The 15,208-nt window shown below is 36.6% G+C and overlaps 1 pseudogene; it reads left to right on the top strand.

The window, feature by feature from the left end:
* The first annotated feature begins 5,767 nt into the window (after window positions 1-5,767).
* On the top strand, window positions 5,768-9,832 carry LOC132624386 (cytochrome c1-2, heme protein, mitochondrial-like; annotated as a pseudogene).
* Window positions 9,833-15,208: the final 5,376 nt, after the last annotated feature.

The following is a 15,208-nucleotide window of genomic DNA, read 5'->3' as shown; positions in this document are numbered from 1 at the left end:
GGTCCAACTTATCTTACGTTTGAGTTTGGTTCAAAGTAACATTTAAAAATTGTGCGAAAAAGATCCACCAAAAACTCATATTTGGAGGTGCAAATTTTGCTAATTATTGTGGTCTATTTTTTAGAGTCCGATGCACCGGTTAGAGGCATAACTTATGCTCTTTTTTGGTGTACTGATACATGAATTAGTATAAGCAGTTGGAAATGAGTTAGTTACAGTGGAATTCCAAAAGTTAGTTGGTAGTTAGTTGAATTAGCTATTGGCAGGAAAGTTAGTTACTGTTACACTAGTTAGTTAGAGCAAGTTGTTAGAAGTTAGTTAGTTGGTTATGACTTAGATTCAGTTTAGATTAGTAATCCATTCTCTATAAAGCATTGTAATACACTACATGGGAATCATCTATGAAAATACAATACACAAATTCTATTCTACTTCTATTCCATTTCCTCTCTTTCATTTCGATAGCTGATCAACTCGAGTTATCTCTGAATAACTCCTGTATTGGCACAGAATTACTCGAATTGTATTGAATTCCTGCAATTCTACTAACATTGGTATCAGAGCAGTTAGATTCTCGGCATAAATGGCTAAGGGAACTAGATCAAATGGAGATCAAGGCCCCACTGGTTCTGCCCAAGAAGGTGGAGATGTGAGGGAAATGTTGCAGAAACTGATGGCAGAAATTGGTACTCTTAATGGAGAAATGGCATCCTTGAAAAGATTGGATCAAACTGTTGCCCAATTGAAGGAACACATCGAAGGAACTAGGAGTGATGATTCACCTGTGATTAATGGAGTGGGAACTTCAAGAGAAAGGAACTCAAGGGAGAGACCAGTAAATGAAGAAGAAGTTAGGGAGAAATCAACTATGAATTACCAGAATTACCCAGGAATATCCAGGTATTCAAAGTTGGATTTTCCTAAATTCAATGGGGAAGATCTGAAGTCTTGGTTGTTCAAAGTTGATTAATTCTTTGATTTTGACAACATTGCTATGGACAAAAGAGTGGGATTGGCTGCAATTCACATGGAGGGTGAAGCAATACAGTGGCATCAGTCATTTATGAGGTACATGCAATATACTTCTCCTCCCACCTGGAATGAGTATGTTATGGCACTAGTAGAAAGGTTTGGGGCTGATTATGATGACCCAATGGAAGAAATTAAGAAAATTAAGCAAACTGGTTCTGTGAAAGATTACCAAGCAATTTTTGAAAGTAAGTTGACTAGGGTAAATTTCTCTCAAGAAAATGCAATTAGTTGCTTTATTGGAGGCCTTAAAGATGAACTAAACCTTGCTGTGAAATTGACAAATCCAACCACCTTATCTCAGTTGTACAGAACTGCTAGGATGCAAGAAGCATTCTTAACTGCTCAAGCTAAGTTCTATAAACAATTTCCATATCCAACAGCAAATTCTGGACCTAGTTATAAGAGAAGTAGTGATCAGAAATTCCAAAGTAAACCTTTGTTGTCAACACCTACAATTGAAAGTTCTGTAAGCAATAAAGGGTTCATCAGAAGGAGGCTTAGCATAGAAGAAATGAATGATAAGAGAGCACAAGGGCTGTGTTATTTTTGTCCAGAAAAATATGCTCCAGGCCATAAGTGTAAAAACTTAAAACAACTTTACTTACTAGAAGTAGAGGAATTGGAGGAAGAACACACCCAACAAGAAGGGGAATTGATAGGTGATGTAGGAATGGAGATGGTAGAAGTGAATCAACCTTTAGAACAGATGGAGATTTCTGTTCATGCATTGAATGGGTCACTAGGGTTCAGGACTCTTAGAGTGACAGGTTATCACTCCAAGAAACCTCTGAATATTTTAGTTGACACTGGCAGTTCACATAATTTCATGGATCCGGAGCTAGCAAAGACTCTAGGATGTGCTACCAAGTCAACTACACCTCAAATGGTTACTGCAGCAAATGGTAATATGATCAGAGTGGATAAGGTGTGCCATGTCACATGGTTGCTGCAAGGAGCTGAATTTGCTGCTGATTTCTTACTATTACCATTGGGGTCTTGTGGAGTTGTGTTAGGGGTCCAATGGCTATTAACTTTGGGTGATATCAAGATGAATTTCAACAAGTTAACTATGGAGTTTTGGTACAAAGGGAAGAAACATTTACTCAGAGGTGCAGGGAAGCAAATCACTTCTGCTAATGCTGGCAAATTGGAGAAACATTCAGGTAATCAGTCTCAGCTATGCATGATTCAAGTAGTTCCTACCATGTGTACTGAATTATATGCTTTGGAGACTAAAGAAGAGGCAAATACAGACCCTAGAATCTTGGTAGTCATACAGGAATTTAGGGAATTATTTGCAGAACCAACTCAAATGCCACCATCTAGAGGAGTATTTGACCATAGAATTGTGTTGCATAATGGTACTGAACCTATAAACAAGAGACCTTACAGATATCCTTCTGTTAAGAAGGACATTATTGAGAATTTGGTGCAACAAATGTTGGAACAAGGCATTGTTCAACCAAGCTGCAGCCCCTTTGCATCACCAGTGGTCTTAGTTGGTAAGAAGGATGGGACTTGGAGATTGTGTGTAGACTATAGGGATCTTAACAAGCACACTGTTAAGAATAAATTCCCTATCCCCATTGTAGAAGATCTACTAGATGAACTGGGCGGTTCTACAATCTTTTCAAAAATTGACTTAAGAGCTGGTTATCACCAACTAAGGATGGCTGAAGAGGACATTCCCAAAACTACATTCAGGACTCATTCAGGCCATTTTGAGTACTTAGTAATGCCTTTTGGTTTGTCTAATGCACCAGCTACTTTTCAAGGCTTGATGAATACTGTTTTCCAGAAGTTTTTGAGGAAATCAGTGCTTGTGTTTTTTGATGATATACTCATTTACAGTAAAACAGTAGAGGATCATTTGTTACATCTTAGAAGTGTTTTGTTGAGATGAAGAAACATCAGCTTCTAGCCAAAGAGAGTAAATGTTTCTTTGGAGTAGCAAGGATTGAATACTTGGGCCATTTTATCACAAAGGATGGGGTTTCTACTGATCCTCAGAAGATCAGTGTTGTTCAGAAGTGGCCCTTACCTTCTACTATCAAGCAACTGAGAGGCTTTATTGGTCTGGCTGGGTACTACAGGAGATTTATTCAAGGATTTGGGATTATCAGCAAACCATTAACTGATCTTTTAAAGAAGGATAGTTTTAAATGGTCTACTCTTGCTACTTCTGCATTTGAGAAGTTGAAAGAAGCACTTACTAAGGCTCCTGTTCTGGCCCTAGCTGATGCTAATAAAACTTTTGTAGTGGAGACTGATGCTAGTGGATTTGGTATAGGTGCTGTATTGATGCAGGAAGGGCACCCTATTGCATTCATTAGTAAGACTTTATCTAATAGACATGTTGCAATGTCTGTTTATGATAGAGAATTACTGGCAATTGTTCATGCAGTTTCCAAATGGTCTCAATATTTGCTTGGCCAGAGATTCATCATAAGAACTGATCAGAAGGCCCTGAAGTTCTTAATGGAGCAAAAGTTACACACAAACTCCCAACTTATGTGGTTAACTAAGCTCATGCCTTTTGATTATGTTATTGAGTATAAAAAGGGGGTTGAGAATAAGGTTGCTGATGCTTTGTCAAGGGTAACTAGTGCTGAGTTACTCACCCTTGTAGTTTCAACAACTAGTTCTCAGCTAATGGGTGATATTGCTCACAGTTGGGAAACAAATGCTGATTTGAAGGCCATTGTTGCAAAATTACAGGCTGGTCAGGGTCCTACTCACTTCTCATGGGTGCAGAATCAGCTGAGAAGGAAAGGTAAACTTGTGGTTGGTAGAGTACCACAACTGAGGTTTTCCATCATTTCACTATGGCATTGCACTCCTCAAGGTGGTCACTCAGGTGTAGAGGCCACATTAAAAAGGGTTCTTACCTTGTTTTACTGGAAGGGCATAAGGAAAGATACCAAAGTGTTTGTGCAGGAGTGTGACATATGCCAAAGAAACAAAGCTGATCTTGCAGCTTATCCAGGTTTATTACAACCATTGCCTATTCCTGATGTGGTTTGGTCTCAGATTAGCATGGATTTCATTGATGGATTGCCTAAGTCCAAAAGTCATGAGGTTATTTTAGTAGTTGTGGACAGGTTGAGTAAGTATGGTCATTTCATACCTCTCAAACACCCATATTCTGCTCAAACAGTAGCCAAGGCATTTCTAGATAATATTGTCAAACTACATGGTTTTCCTGATGCTATTACTAGTGACAGAGATGCTGTTTTCCTAAGTTCTTTTTGGCAAGAGTTGTTTGCCTTACAAGGAGTCCAATTAAATACTTCTACAGCTTACCATCCTCAGTCTGATGGACAAACTGAGGTCTTGAATAGGTGCTTAGAGACCTATCTCAGATGCTCATGTAATGAGAGTGCTACTGATTGGTTTGACTGTCTTCCTATGGCTGAATACTGGTACAATACATCATTTCATAGTGCTATACAGACCACACCATATGAAGCTTTGTATGGTAGACCTCCCCCTCTACACTTGCCATACCTTCCTGGTGAGTCTGATTCAGCTGAAGTGGATAATACCTTGTTGAATAGAGAATTCAAGTTGCAGTTAATGAAGCATCATTTAATGAGGGCTCAGCTTAGAATGAAGCAACAAGCTGATTCTCATAGAAGTGACAGAAACTTTGAAGTTGGTGATTGGGTTTATTTCAAGCTTCAACCATATAGGCAGGTGTCTATTGCTACACACCCTTATCATAAACTTGCTGCTAAGTTCTATGGTCCATTTCAGGTTACTAAAAGAGTTGGTCAGGTGGCTTATACTCTCTTGTTACCAGCAACAGTCAAGATTCACCCTACAGTTCATGTGTCCCTGCTTAAGAAGTGTTACGCAGTACCTGCTCAAATTTCTATTCCACCTTCTATTGATATTGCTGATCCTAATTGCCCTCAACCTGAAGCTATCTTACAAAGGAGGATGGTCAAGCGTGGGAACAAAGCTGTGGCTCAAGTGCTTGTTAAATGGCATGGTTTATCTGCAGACTATGCTACTTGGGAATTTTTCAACAGTCTCAAGACAAGGTTCCCTCAATTCGATCCTTGAGGTCAAGGATCTCTTGATGAGGGGAGTACTGATACATGAATTAGTATAAGCAGTTGGAAATGAGTTAGTTACAGTGAAATTCCAAAAGTTAGTTGGTAGTTAGTTGAATTAGCTATTGGCAGGAAAGTTAGTTACTGTTACACTAGTTAGTTAGAGCAAGTTGTTAGAAGTTAGTTAGTTGGTTATGACTTAGATTCAGTTTAGATTAGTAATCCATTCTCTATAAAGCATTGTAATACACTACATGGGAATCATCTATGAAAATACAATACACAAATTCTATTCTACTTCTATTCCATTTCCTCTCTTTCATTTCTATAGCTGATCAACTCGAGTTATCTCTGAATAACTCCTGTATTGGCACAGAATTACTCGAATTGTATTGAATTCCTGCAATTCTACTAACATGTACAATGCAGCTTTTTGTGTTGCATTTTTCCAACATTTGATGGAAATCTCCTGTTGTTTTTGGTTATTTTTTTTCACAATTCTCTATTCTAATAGATAAATTTTGTTAAAATATTTTATGAAAATTAAAAGTGTCCATTTTTATAGCTTAAAGCTGGTCGCAAATCTTCTGATTCTAAAGAAACGATTTTGTCGACCCTGACTAGTTTGGGATAGACACAATTGTTGTTGTTGTGTTGATTTATGAACAAAACATGCTTCGACTCTACATATGTCATGCGTTTAGAAAATTGGAATTTAAGGATATCTCGTTTGTACACAATTAAGTCGAAAAAGTAGCACTTTATTGTCCTCCTTGAATTATTTTCTTTTTCTTTAACTATTTGACTATTTGTTGATTTAATTTACATAGGCTTTGACTAACATGTTGGGAGGAAGAAGGATCTATCAGTTTTTAGGCAGGAAACTTCAATCTCAATTCACAATATGGCCTTATTTCACATCCTATTGTCATTTAATTAAGAAAGCCTCATTTCTTTTAACAATGTCTATTCTTTGCCATTCTCTTCAAAATGGTCGTTTGTTTTAAAAAAAAAATAAAAAAAAATAATGTATTTATGTACAGGTAGAATGCTGTGCATACTTGGACAGTGTGGTAACAGCAAAGTTGGCCTGAAAGAAACAAATGATACTGATATAAAAACTTTTCGAAATTAAAGGAATTATTTGAAGGCAACAAAAACATTTAGTTGATAAATTCAGGTTTGACTTATATGTTTCAGATAAATGGTAGAATGAAAAAATGGTGCACTGTGAATATAACATGAAGATCAATTTTATTATTAGCGGCTTTTCAATTTTTATTAGAAATTAGTTGATAAAGGTCGTAAGAATGGATAGAGAAATAAAAAACCACTTAAAGGTAGAAAATATAGCGAACTTCTGGCCCTTTTTATTTCATTTTGTATGATGCAGTATCGGTTTGAGATATGAGATTAATTGGGTTGACATGGTTTGTGAGGATTCCTATACTCGACCCTTGCTAGGGATTAAGGTGTAGTTGTTGTTGTTGTAAAGGATGAAAGAGGACATTATTTTACAAACTTAAGTGCTTAAACATGATCACCACATATTTCACTGAATTATTGGGTTATATTGTTCACATGATCGAGAACTGGCAAATTCATATTGCTGAAAGAATGTGGTAGTGGTTGAATTTTGTCTAGTTACTGTAAAAGTTGACTTCGAGTGGACTGGAATGTTGAGTTGTTTTTTTCCTTCCAATTGGAGTCTGCATCTTTCCTGCTTGTGCAGGAAGTTATATGGTTAGTTATGTAGCATCCTAATTGCAACGACAAGACAAATGGATCTTGGTTATTGAGCAATCCAGAGTGGCAGTCTTTGAGCTCATGTCATGAGAAGTTCTCCAATTTTATCATGCTTTGTTTCAAAGGTAGATCAAGAAGTAGTTGGATCTTTTGGCATGAAGTCCCTTATAGCCTTAACACTCATAGGAGTGGGTGTATCGGGCCTCTTAAGTTTTGCAGCAATAGCATCAGCTGCTGAAGCTCAACAAAGTTTGGAGTGTCCAAGCTATCCTTGGCCCCACAAAGGCATTCTCAGCTCATATGATCATGCTTCATGAGTTTCAGCTAAATCTCTAGCTCCTCCATTGCTCCCCTGCCTTATTTGGTCTCTGCTTTCAGCTGTAAAACTCATAATAACTTCGTTTTCACACTGTTTTGAGCGTCTAATGCTACTGTCCCCTCATGCCCTTTCTCCATTCAAAAATGTTAATTCCATGCTAGTTGTGGGTTTTCTGATAAGGATTTTTGTCAAGTGCACTTGATCCATTATAAGAACTCCGAATTGTTCACATTATGTGACATTTTGCTCGGGTAGGCATTCCATGGAATGATAGTTATTAGCAAATAAGAAGCTTGTTCAATTTTCAATTTGAAAACATGGAATCTTCACAAAAGAAATGAAGAATGGGGAGACAAAGGACCAAAATAGCTGGAATGAGCATCTTAAGGAAGAACAAGGCGAAGTGATTTGTGACTTGATCAGGAAGGGTTGGATGAGGATTCTATTTAATGAACCGAACTCCATGTTATTCTGTTGCCACCTTCTGGGAAATGATCAAGCAGTTATGTAGCTTGCTTAAGGAATTCAACTGGTGATTTGAACTTATATTCAGTTGGATCACTCTGGTCGCTCTTTTGCAAACAGGATTCTTCATGGTCACCAGGTTTTACAACAAGTGTGTGCATCCTGCCACTCAGTGTCACTTATTTCATACTGTGACTTGGTTGGTGTGGCCTATACAGTGGAGGAAGTAAAAGCTATGCTAGCTGAGATTGAGTTTGTTGATGGGCCTATTTATGAGGGTCAAATGTTTACTCGTCCTGGTAAGCTGAGTGATCGTTTTCCTCAGCCATATGCAAATGAAGCAGCTAGATTTGCTAATGGGGGCGCTTATCCTCCAGATTTAATTCTTATTACTAAAGTATTGCCTTCCTTCTCATTCTAATTTAAATCAGGCCTGTTGTCTGCCTGAGTTATCTTTCATTCCTTTTTCTCAGGCTCATCATAATGGTCAGAACTATGTGTTTGCTCTTCTAACTGGTTATCGTGATCCTCCTGCTGGTGGTAGGGTATGATAAGTTTCATAAACATTTGTAATTCTCCTTAACACTAGTTTTGTGCTCATGAAGTCTTAAAAGCTCTGAACTGCTCTACTTTCCCAATGATAAATTTTTAAGTTATTACAGGTGGTGCCGCAATAGAAGCCAGTAAACTTTGCACAGTAGAAGTATTTTTTCTATTCTCATGTTTCTATCAGAATTTCTTCATCTCTTCCCTCATATTTATATGATTTTTCCTAGTTATTGGGAAGAGTAGCAGATTAGGAAAGAGAGCAGTTTGTGTTTTGTTTTGTTGTGTAATTTGAAGAGCCAATATTCTGAACATCATGAGCATTCAAAATTCTTCCATATCCTGGCCATGGTTAAAACTTTGTCTCCAAATTAGTGCGACTTTTTAACTCTTGTTTCTCATACTGAGTTTGAATGCTAAGTATATATTGGTAGAGTTCCAAATTATCATCCTCTTTGCTAAAAATCCGTAAGCTGCTGGCAAGATTCATCTTGTCTAAATAAGACATCTGACTAATTCTAGCACATGTTGAGGTTAGTTAATAATTCATGGCCATACCTCTAAAATTGTCTAATACCTGAAATCATCTGTTACTTTCAAGCTAGAGTTTTATAAATTTTTTTTTGTGGCTGTGATTAAAAATAAATTACCGCTAACTTCTGATTTACGAGCTTGATGGCTAATTGCTTTCTTGCTTCTGCTTGCAGACTTTTTCAGTTAAAGTATCTTTCATCCCACTGAGAAGAGGGGGTGGTATTATCTATTTAACTGATTCCTTACCTCAAGCTTTAGGCATCTTTATTATTTGATGTTGGAATCAGGATCTGGAGGGTATGATCCTATAATCGTATGTTCTAAGTTCATCTCATTGCATATCATTAATGGAGCTAAAAAGTGGTAGGAGTAGCATCAACCTGGGATTGTTTAGAATGGCAGGATCACATAGGATTGCAGTGGAATCCGTACATCCACAATTCAATTCCACTTGCACCCTTACTATGTCATTTTTATCATCTGGTTTTTCTTATTTGTGTATTTCTGTTGCGTGTAGCTGCTATGCTTGCAATTGCTCTACTTTCCTATTCCCCCCTTATGTTTTCTTTTCTCCGCATTCTTTCTATCTTTAATTGAAGCAGAACTTGTTATCTCCAACCAGTCAAGCTCATACCTTTTGTAAATTAGTAATGGACTGCACTATAATCCTTACTTCCCTGGCGGTACCATTACAATGATTAAAATGCTTTCTGTAGGAGCTGTCGAATATGAAGATGGTTTCTCCGGTTGGCTCCCATGTTACTTACTTAGGACAGCATATATTTTTGCACACTTCTGTTACGTTCGTTTGCAAAACTACAAACTCACTTTGTCCTCCATATTGATATTGTAGATGGGAAAAGATGTGGTATCCACTTTAGGTTGGGCTGCTGAACCGGAGATGGAAGAAAGAAAATTGGTATTCAGGTTTTTGTATTCTATAGAATACATTTTATGTTACTAAATGTCAGTTTCTGATGAACTTGTATTCCATTGCAGATGGGATTCAAATGTTGCCCCTTGCGCCACTTCAAAATGCTTACTACAGGCGTTTGAGGTGGTCTGTTCTTAAGTCGCGGAAGCTGGTACTTGAGGTTGTCAATTAGAAGTTTCACTTATTTAAAATGCTTTTAGAGGGACATGATCACCGGATAATATTTCTTCAGGAAGCTTTGTTATGAAACTATTCACATCGAGATTGGCTGTTTATTGGCAATCTGTACATGCTAAAAATATTGTTCTCTAATTTGAGGTAGAATAAGAGACGAGATTCATGTAACTTTAATTCATTGTAACTGAATCTTTGAACTGCGGACAATTTTCAAAGTGCAAAATGACCCTGTGGTTTCTAGTAACGTCTTGACAATTATTTAGTAGCTTTTGCTTTCTTCATAGGTCAGGTTGTAAACTAAACTGTCTCAAGCTACAACCTTGTCTTATTCTAAAACTTCCTACTATAATAAATTGTAGAGCCAGTGGCGTAGTTTTGAAGTTGAAACTGATGTAATCACTAATCATTAGGTTTTGAATATTTGCGAGAGAAAATGATTCTGAAAAAGAAAAAAAAAAAAAACAAGAGTGCTTGGCCCTTCATATGTTTTTAAATATTTTTTTTGTGTATTCTTTCTGAACTTGCAACGAGGATCTCATTCTCTCACTAAATAAATGTGATGCTAACTCTTCTGTGCCATTATCCCAACAGGAAGCTGCAAAAAGGAATGAGAAATGAAGAGATAGTGAAGGGATAACATAATGATTAGTACGCATTAAGAAACGAAATATGATTAAATTGAGGAACTCATTCTCGCAGAAATGCAAGGTAAGACTGCGTACAATAGACCCTTGTGGTCCGGCCCTTCCCCGGACGCCGCGCATAGTGGGAGCTTAGTGCACCGGGCTGCCCTTTTATTCTAGTCAATTAGTGACTGCTAATAATGACCACACTGTGTCTCTCTCTTCTTTGCTTTGCCTCGTTTTCCTTTGGCTCATGGCGAAATATTTGTTCCTTTTTCCGACACATTAAGTAAAAGGGAAATGGTCACATTTATTCATATGCTAGTTTCAGAGTACGTGCTTTGCGCGTGATCAACACGCATACATCATTTGACAATAAATATTTACAATATATATATACGTAAGTAAAAGATTAGTCAGCGTAACACATGCCTCTTGATTAAATAATTAAACGTCTCAATTACCTAAAGGATTCACAATGATCGACTAAACCAAAACAAAACAAATAATATAAGAATATACAAAATATTTTATGGCAGTTTTTCTTTTGCCAAAAATAAGAGAGTTTTTATGTCACGCCCCGAGCCATGGCTTAGGCGTAACATGGCACCCAATGCTTGACTGCATGTGACCGAGTGAACCACATGGCTTGCTGACTCAACATGGACATGAACTGATGCGGAATAAACTATGAACATGCATAATTTAAGTAAAGCGTGAGATCATAAATCGTAAGTTTGAAAATATCATAATAATAATGAGCCAAAATGCTAGACGACTCTGAACATCTGACATAACATAACTGACTAGTCTACGAAACCTCTAACATGAGTCTGAACTGCTAAACATGATTGCTGGGACAAGGCCAGCATACCTTAACTGCATAACTATTGTAAAAGTAAATAATAACAAGACCCCGAAGCAGATGGGGCTCACCAACAGCTGATACGTGCAATGTCCTACTGAGCAGATGCGCTGTCCTGTAAGTCCGTACCTGCATCGGGAACTGTACGCTCCTGGGCAATAGAAAGGGGACATCAACACATTGAATGTACTAGTATGTAAAGCAACTGAATGAAATAAGCATGACATAGGAAACCACCACGTTAGTATGTGGCGTCTGATCTCTGCCTGATCAACTAAGCCATCTTGTACCTTGTCCGGGTACAAGACATAAACATAACATGAATGGATCCAAATCCCTCAATGGGACAATATGAAGGAATCGTCCTAACTGGGCGGAGCTATCCTTATCCTACGCTGGCAAATGTAGTTTCAGGTATAAAACCTTCTAGGTAATCTGTGCAACTCTAAAAAACATGAACATGATATAGTTGGCTAAGAAGCCCATGAATTTCATAAAATGACTTGTATTATAACATGAATATAGTTATATAACATACTTGCATGAAAAAGTGTAGACGTGTTCATGAAATTAAGCATCATAGTTCATAACTTGTATTTAAGAGCCCATGGAATTCAAAGCATGGGTTTTCATGGATTACAGTCAAATTCTCATTAACCAAAATGGAGTATTAAGAAAACAATAATGAATTATTTGTACAATCATGGTATATCATAGTAAATATGCTTAGGGTTATCATGAACATGGCTAGAACCCTAGTTTTGGTGTAACTTCATACTTTCATGGAAGAACGTGGCGTGGACTTGTTCCCACACGTAGATAGAAACCCTACATACTTTTTATTGCTCCAAACTTGCAATGGAATTCCAAAAGCTTGAACTTTGAACCTTGAGATGGGTTTGCTTGAAAATCCTAGGTTAAGAATCGTGGAGCACGCTTAGGAATTGATACTATGATAGAAGTGCCTGAAAATGCGCGGAAAGGACTTACCTTGATGTAGGAGATGGTTGGGAAGAGAAAACCTTCGTGCTAAGGCTTGGGATTCATGAAAACTAATTTTCTAGAATGAAGTGTCGTATTTATACTGTTTGCTGTTGGGGAGGATTGACGTTGCGACGGTCCGTCGAGTTGCTTTGACGGTCTGAGTCAGATTTTTGACGGTGCATCATTGACCGTCCGTCGTCGTATCGACGGTCCGTCGATTCGACCATACTGTCAGTAGCCTGAGAAATTCCAGAGAGTTTGCAAAACGAAGTTCTAAGGATGGTGCGTTTTGACGGTCTGTCGACGAGTCGACGGTCCATCCCTCTGGCCTTCGAATGTCACCTGTAGAACTGAGTCTGGTTTTTCGACTTAAACTTTCTTTTTTGGCTTTTGGGATCGCTTAGTCATAGAGGCGGCTTAGTTTAAAGGTATGAGGTGTTACATTTTATTTTTCTCTTTTGCCAAAAATAAGGCAATTCTTGTTTTGCCAAAAATAACGACAGATTTTTATTGCAGTTTTATTTTGAAAGAAAATATATTATTTTTATTTCTATTATGACATGGATGGACTCTTTCGTGATACAAGGTAGAAGCTTCACCTTAACTTGAAACATAATAATTAAGTCATAAGATTTACAACTGAGGAAGGGAAAAAGAAAAGCTCCATTTCTCTGAACATAATTACAAAACTTATACAATAAATTGAATACTTTTACTCATATTTTTTTTAAATCAGCGCTGGAAATATAATTATGGTCACAAAAGCAACAACAGAAGAATCTCACGGAATAAAAGACAAGATTCAATCATGCAAGAAACCCCTTTGCTCTTTATTTGAGACAAATTTCGATTCTCAAAAATTAACTACAATCACAAATAAATTAAATATGACGAACAATAATAGTACTGATGAAGTTCTATAAGTACAATTTTACTTATTCCTTGATTCTTCTTTCTGAACTGTTCTTGGGGATTGGAGGGCCGGGGCAACTATTTCTCGAATATAGAATGATGTGGATCTCCTCGTGATGTTCTTGATCTCCAAGAAAGTTGGGTCGTACTTCGAATCGATCACGTGGAACAACTTCTCTTGATCTTTCCTTCAGTTTTCTTCAATCGATGGCCGAAGTGGCATGTCTCTCGAGTGAAGGATTGTATGGATCTTCTTGAAGTCCGACGATATGAGTTGATCTTGAGGAAGAACGTCTCTAGATCTCTACGATTTTGAGAAAGAGAGTACCTGATGTCTTGATCTCTTGGTAAATATCCCAAGATACTCCTAACGAGATATAAGTGAACTCCGAAGAGAACAACCTAGATAAAAAATAAGGAGAAAACGAAATCCAATAATTACTGAAAAATTCTTACAATAAAAGAAGAATGAGCCAATCTTAAACTATAGAATCAATTCTTGAGAAGAATTTATGCATGAATTATTCAACGCGAACCGATCTTAAACTATTGAACCAGTTCTTGAGAAGAATTTATGCACTAAATACTCAACGATTGGCTAAAAATCACTTTGTTTCCTTCTTTTGAGTCTTCTATTTATTTTCATCTAAAAGAATTTACATAACAAACAATTGGTTATAAATATATATCACACATCTGAATAAAGTTGCACACGAACATAAGAAAAGATAGTAAGCAACAAAGAGTTCAAATCAATAATAAACTTGGATAATAAAGAAAAGTATGACTTATGTTGTGAACTAATGAAGTTTTTCAGACCCAAATACTTCTTCACAACAAAATTAAAAAAGAATGATTGAACAGTCACGTTATTAATAAAACAAAAAGGAAATTGTGTTTCTGATATAAAATAGATGATGAATTGAGTAAAAGTATTGTGATTTCAAACATTTTGTTTATACCTCAACTCCAAGCAGGGAAGGATGTAGCCTTTCGGGACACTGAACCCGTAACTTTCGATATGGTGCATAAATTAACGATCTAATAATTTTTTTAAAATATTATATCTGAACCCCTAATTTAACAGTAGTATGAGTATAGTATTAAAAATCTTAAAAGTTGAACTCATTAAATATAAATCCTGGATCCGCTTCTGATTCCAAAAAGTAAAACCAACATCAAAAGTGATACAAACCTGGAATAAAAAAAAAAAACTCATAAACATAGCTCAACTGACAAAGAAAAACATACTATACTAAATTACTAACGCACATTGTGTTACTAAACAAAAAGACGATGGATACAATTCCAAAGATTATGCAGGCAAGATCATTACAACCCCTTTCTCAGATCGATGACATTGTATTCGAGCATATTAATTCGTTGCCAATTTTACTGATTTATATTACATGTTCATGAGATCGTTTCTCCGTGAATGACTTGTTTTGATAATTCAGCTTCAACTAATATCGTTAGCATCTTGAACACACTAAATACTTGCTGCAAGAATAAGAGAAACTCGAGATGGTAAGAAATGAAGGTATTGGAGCCAGCCCACAAATTTGGGGAAACACCACGCAGTAGAACAAAAGAATTAACAATCATGTCTAAAAATAATCACCATTAGTTTAAATAGTTTACTTTACGGTGCTATTACTGTTTGACCCTAAATCACATTCTTAACCCTTTCACAATTTTACTTCAAAACCCCAAATAAGTACTATGAGTCGTCTAGTCCTAATATTACATTTTTTATTTAGTGTCAGATATTTTTATTTGAAGAAATGATACAATATTTATCCAATGTGGAATCATAAATATTAAACAACCTAATACAAAAAAAAAATCATATATGTTTAAACTTTCCCTAATAGATCAATCACAGTTCCCAGAATAATACAATGTTGTAAGGAAATTAAAGACTCATATGGCAGTTACTATTTTGCCAAAATTAACAGTGTTTTTTTTTCTTTTTTTTTTCCAAAAAATATTTGTCAAAGTCGAAAAGGGCTC

This window comes from Lycium barbarum, chromosome 12, assembly GCF_019175385.1.
Source record: "Lycium barbarum isolate Lr01 chromosome 12, ASM1917538v2, whole genome shotgun sequence".
NCBI classification, from domain to species: Eukaryota; Viridiplantae; Streptophyta; class Magnoliopsida; order Solanales; family Solanaceae; genus Lycium; species Lycium barbarum.
The sequence above is the reverse complement of the archived record's forward strand: the minus strand, read 5'-3'. Positions and strand labels throughout refer to the sequence as shown.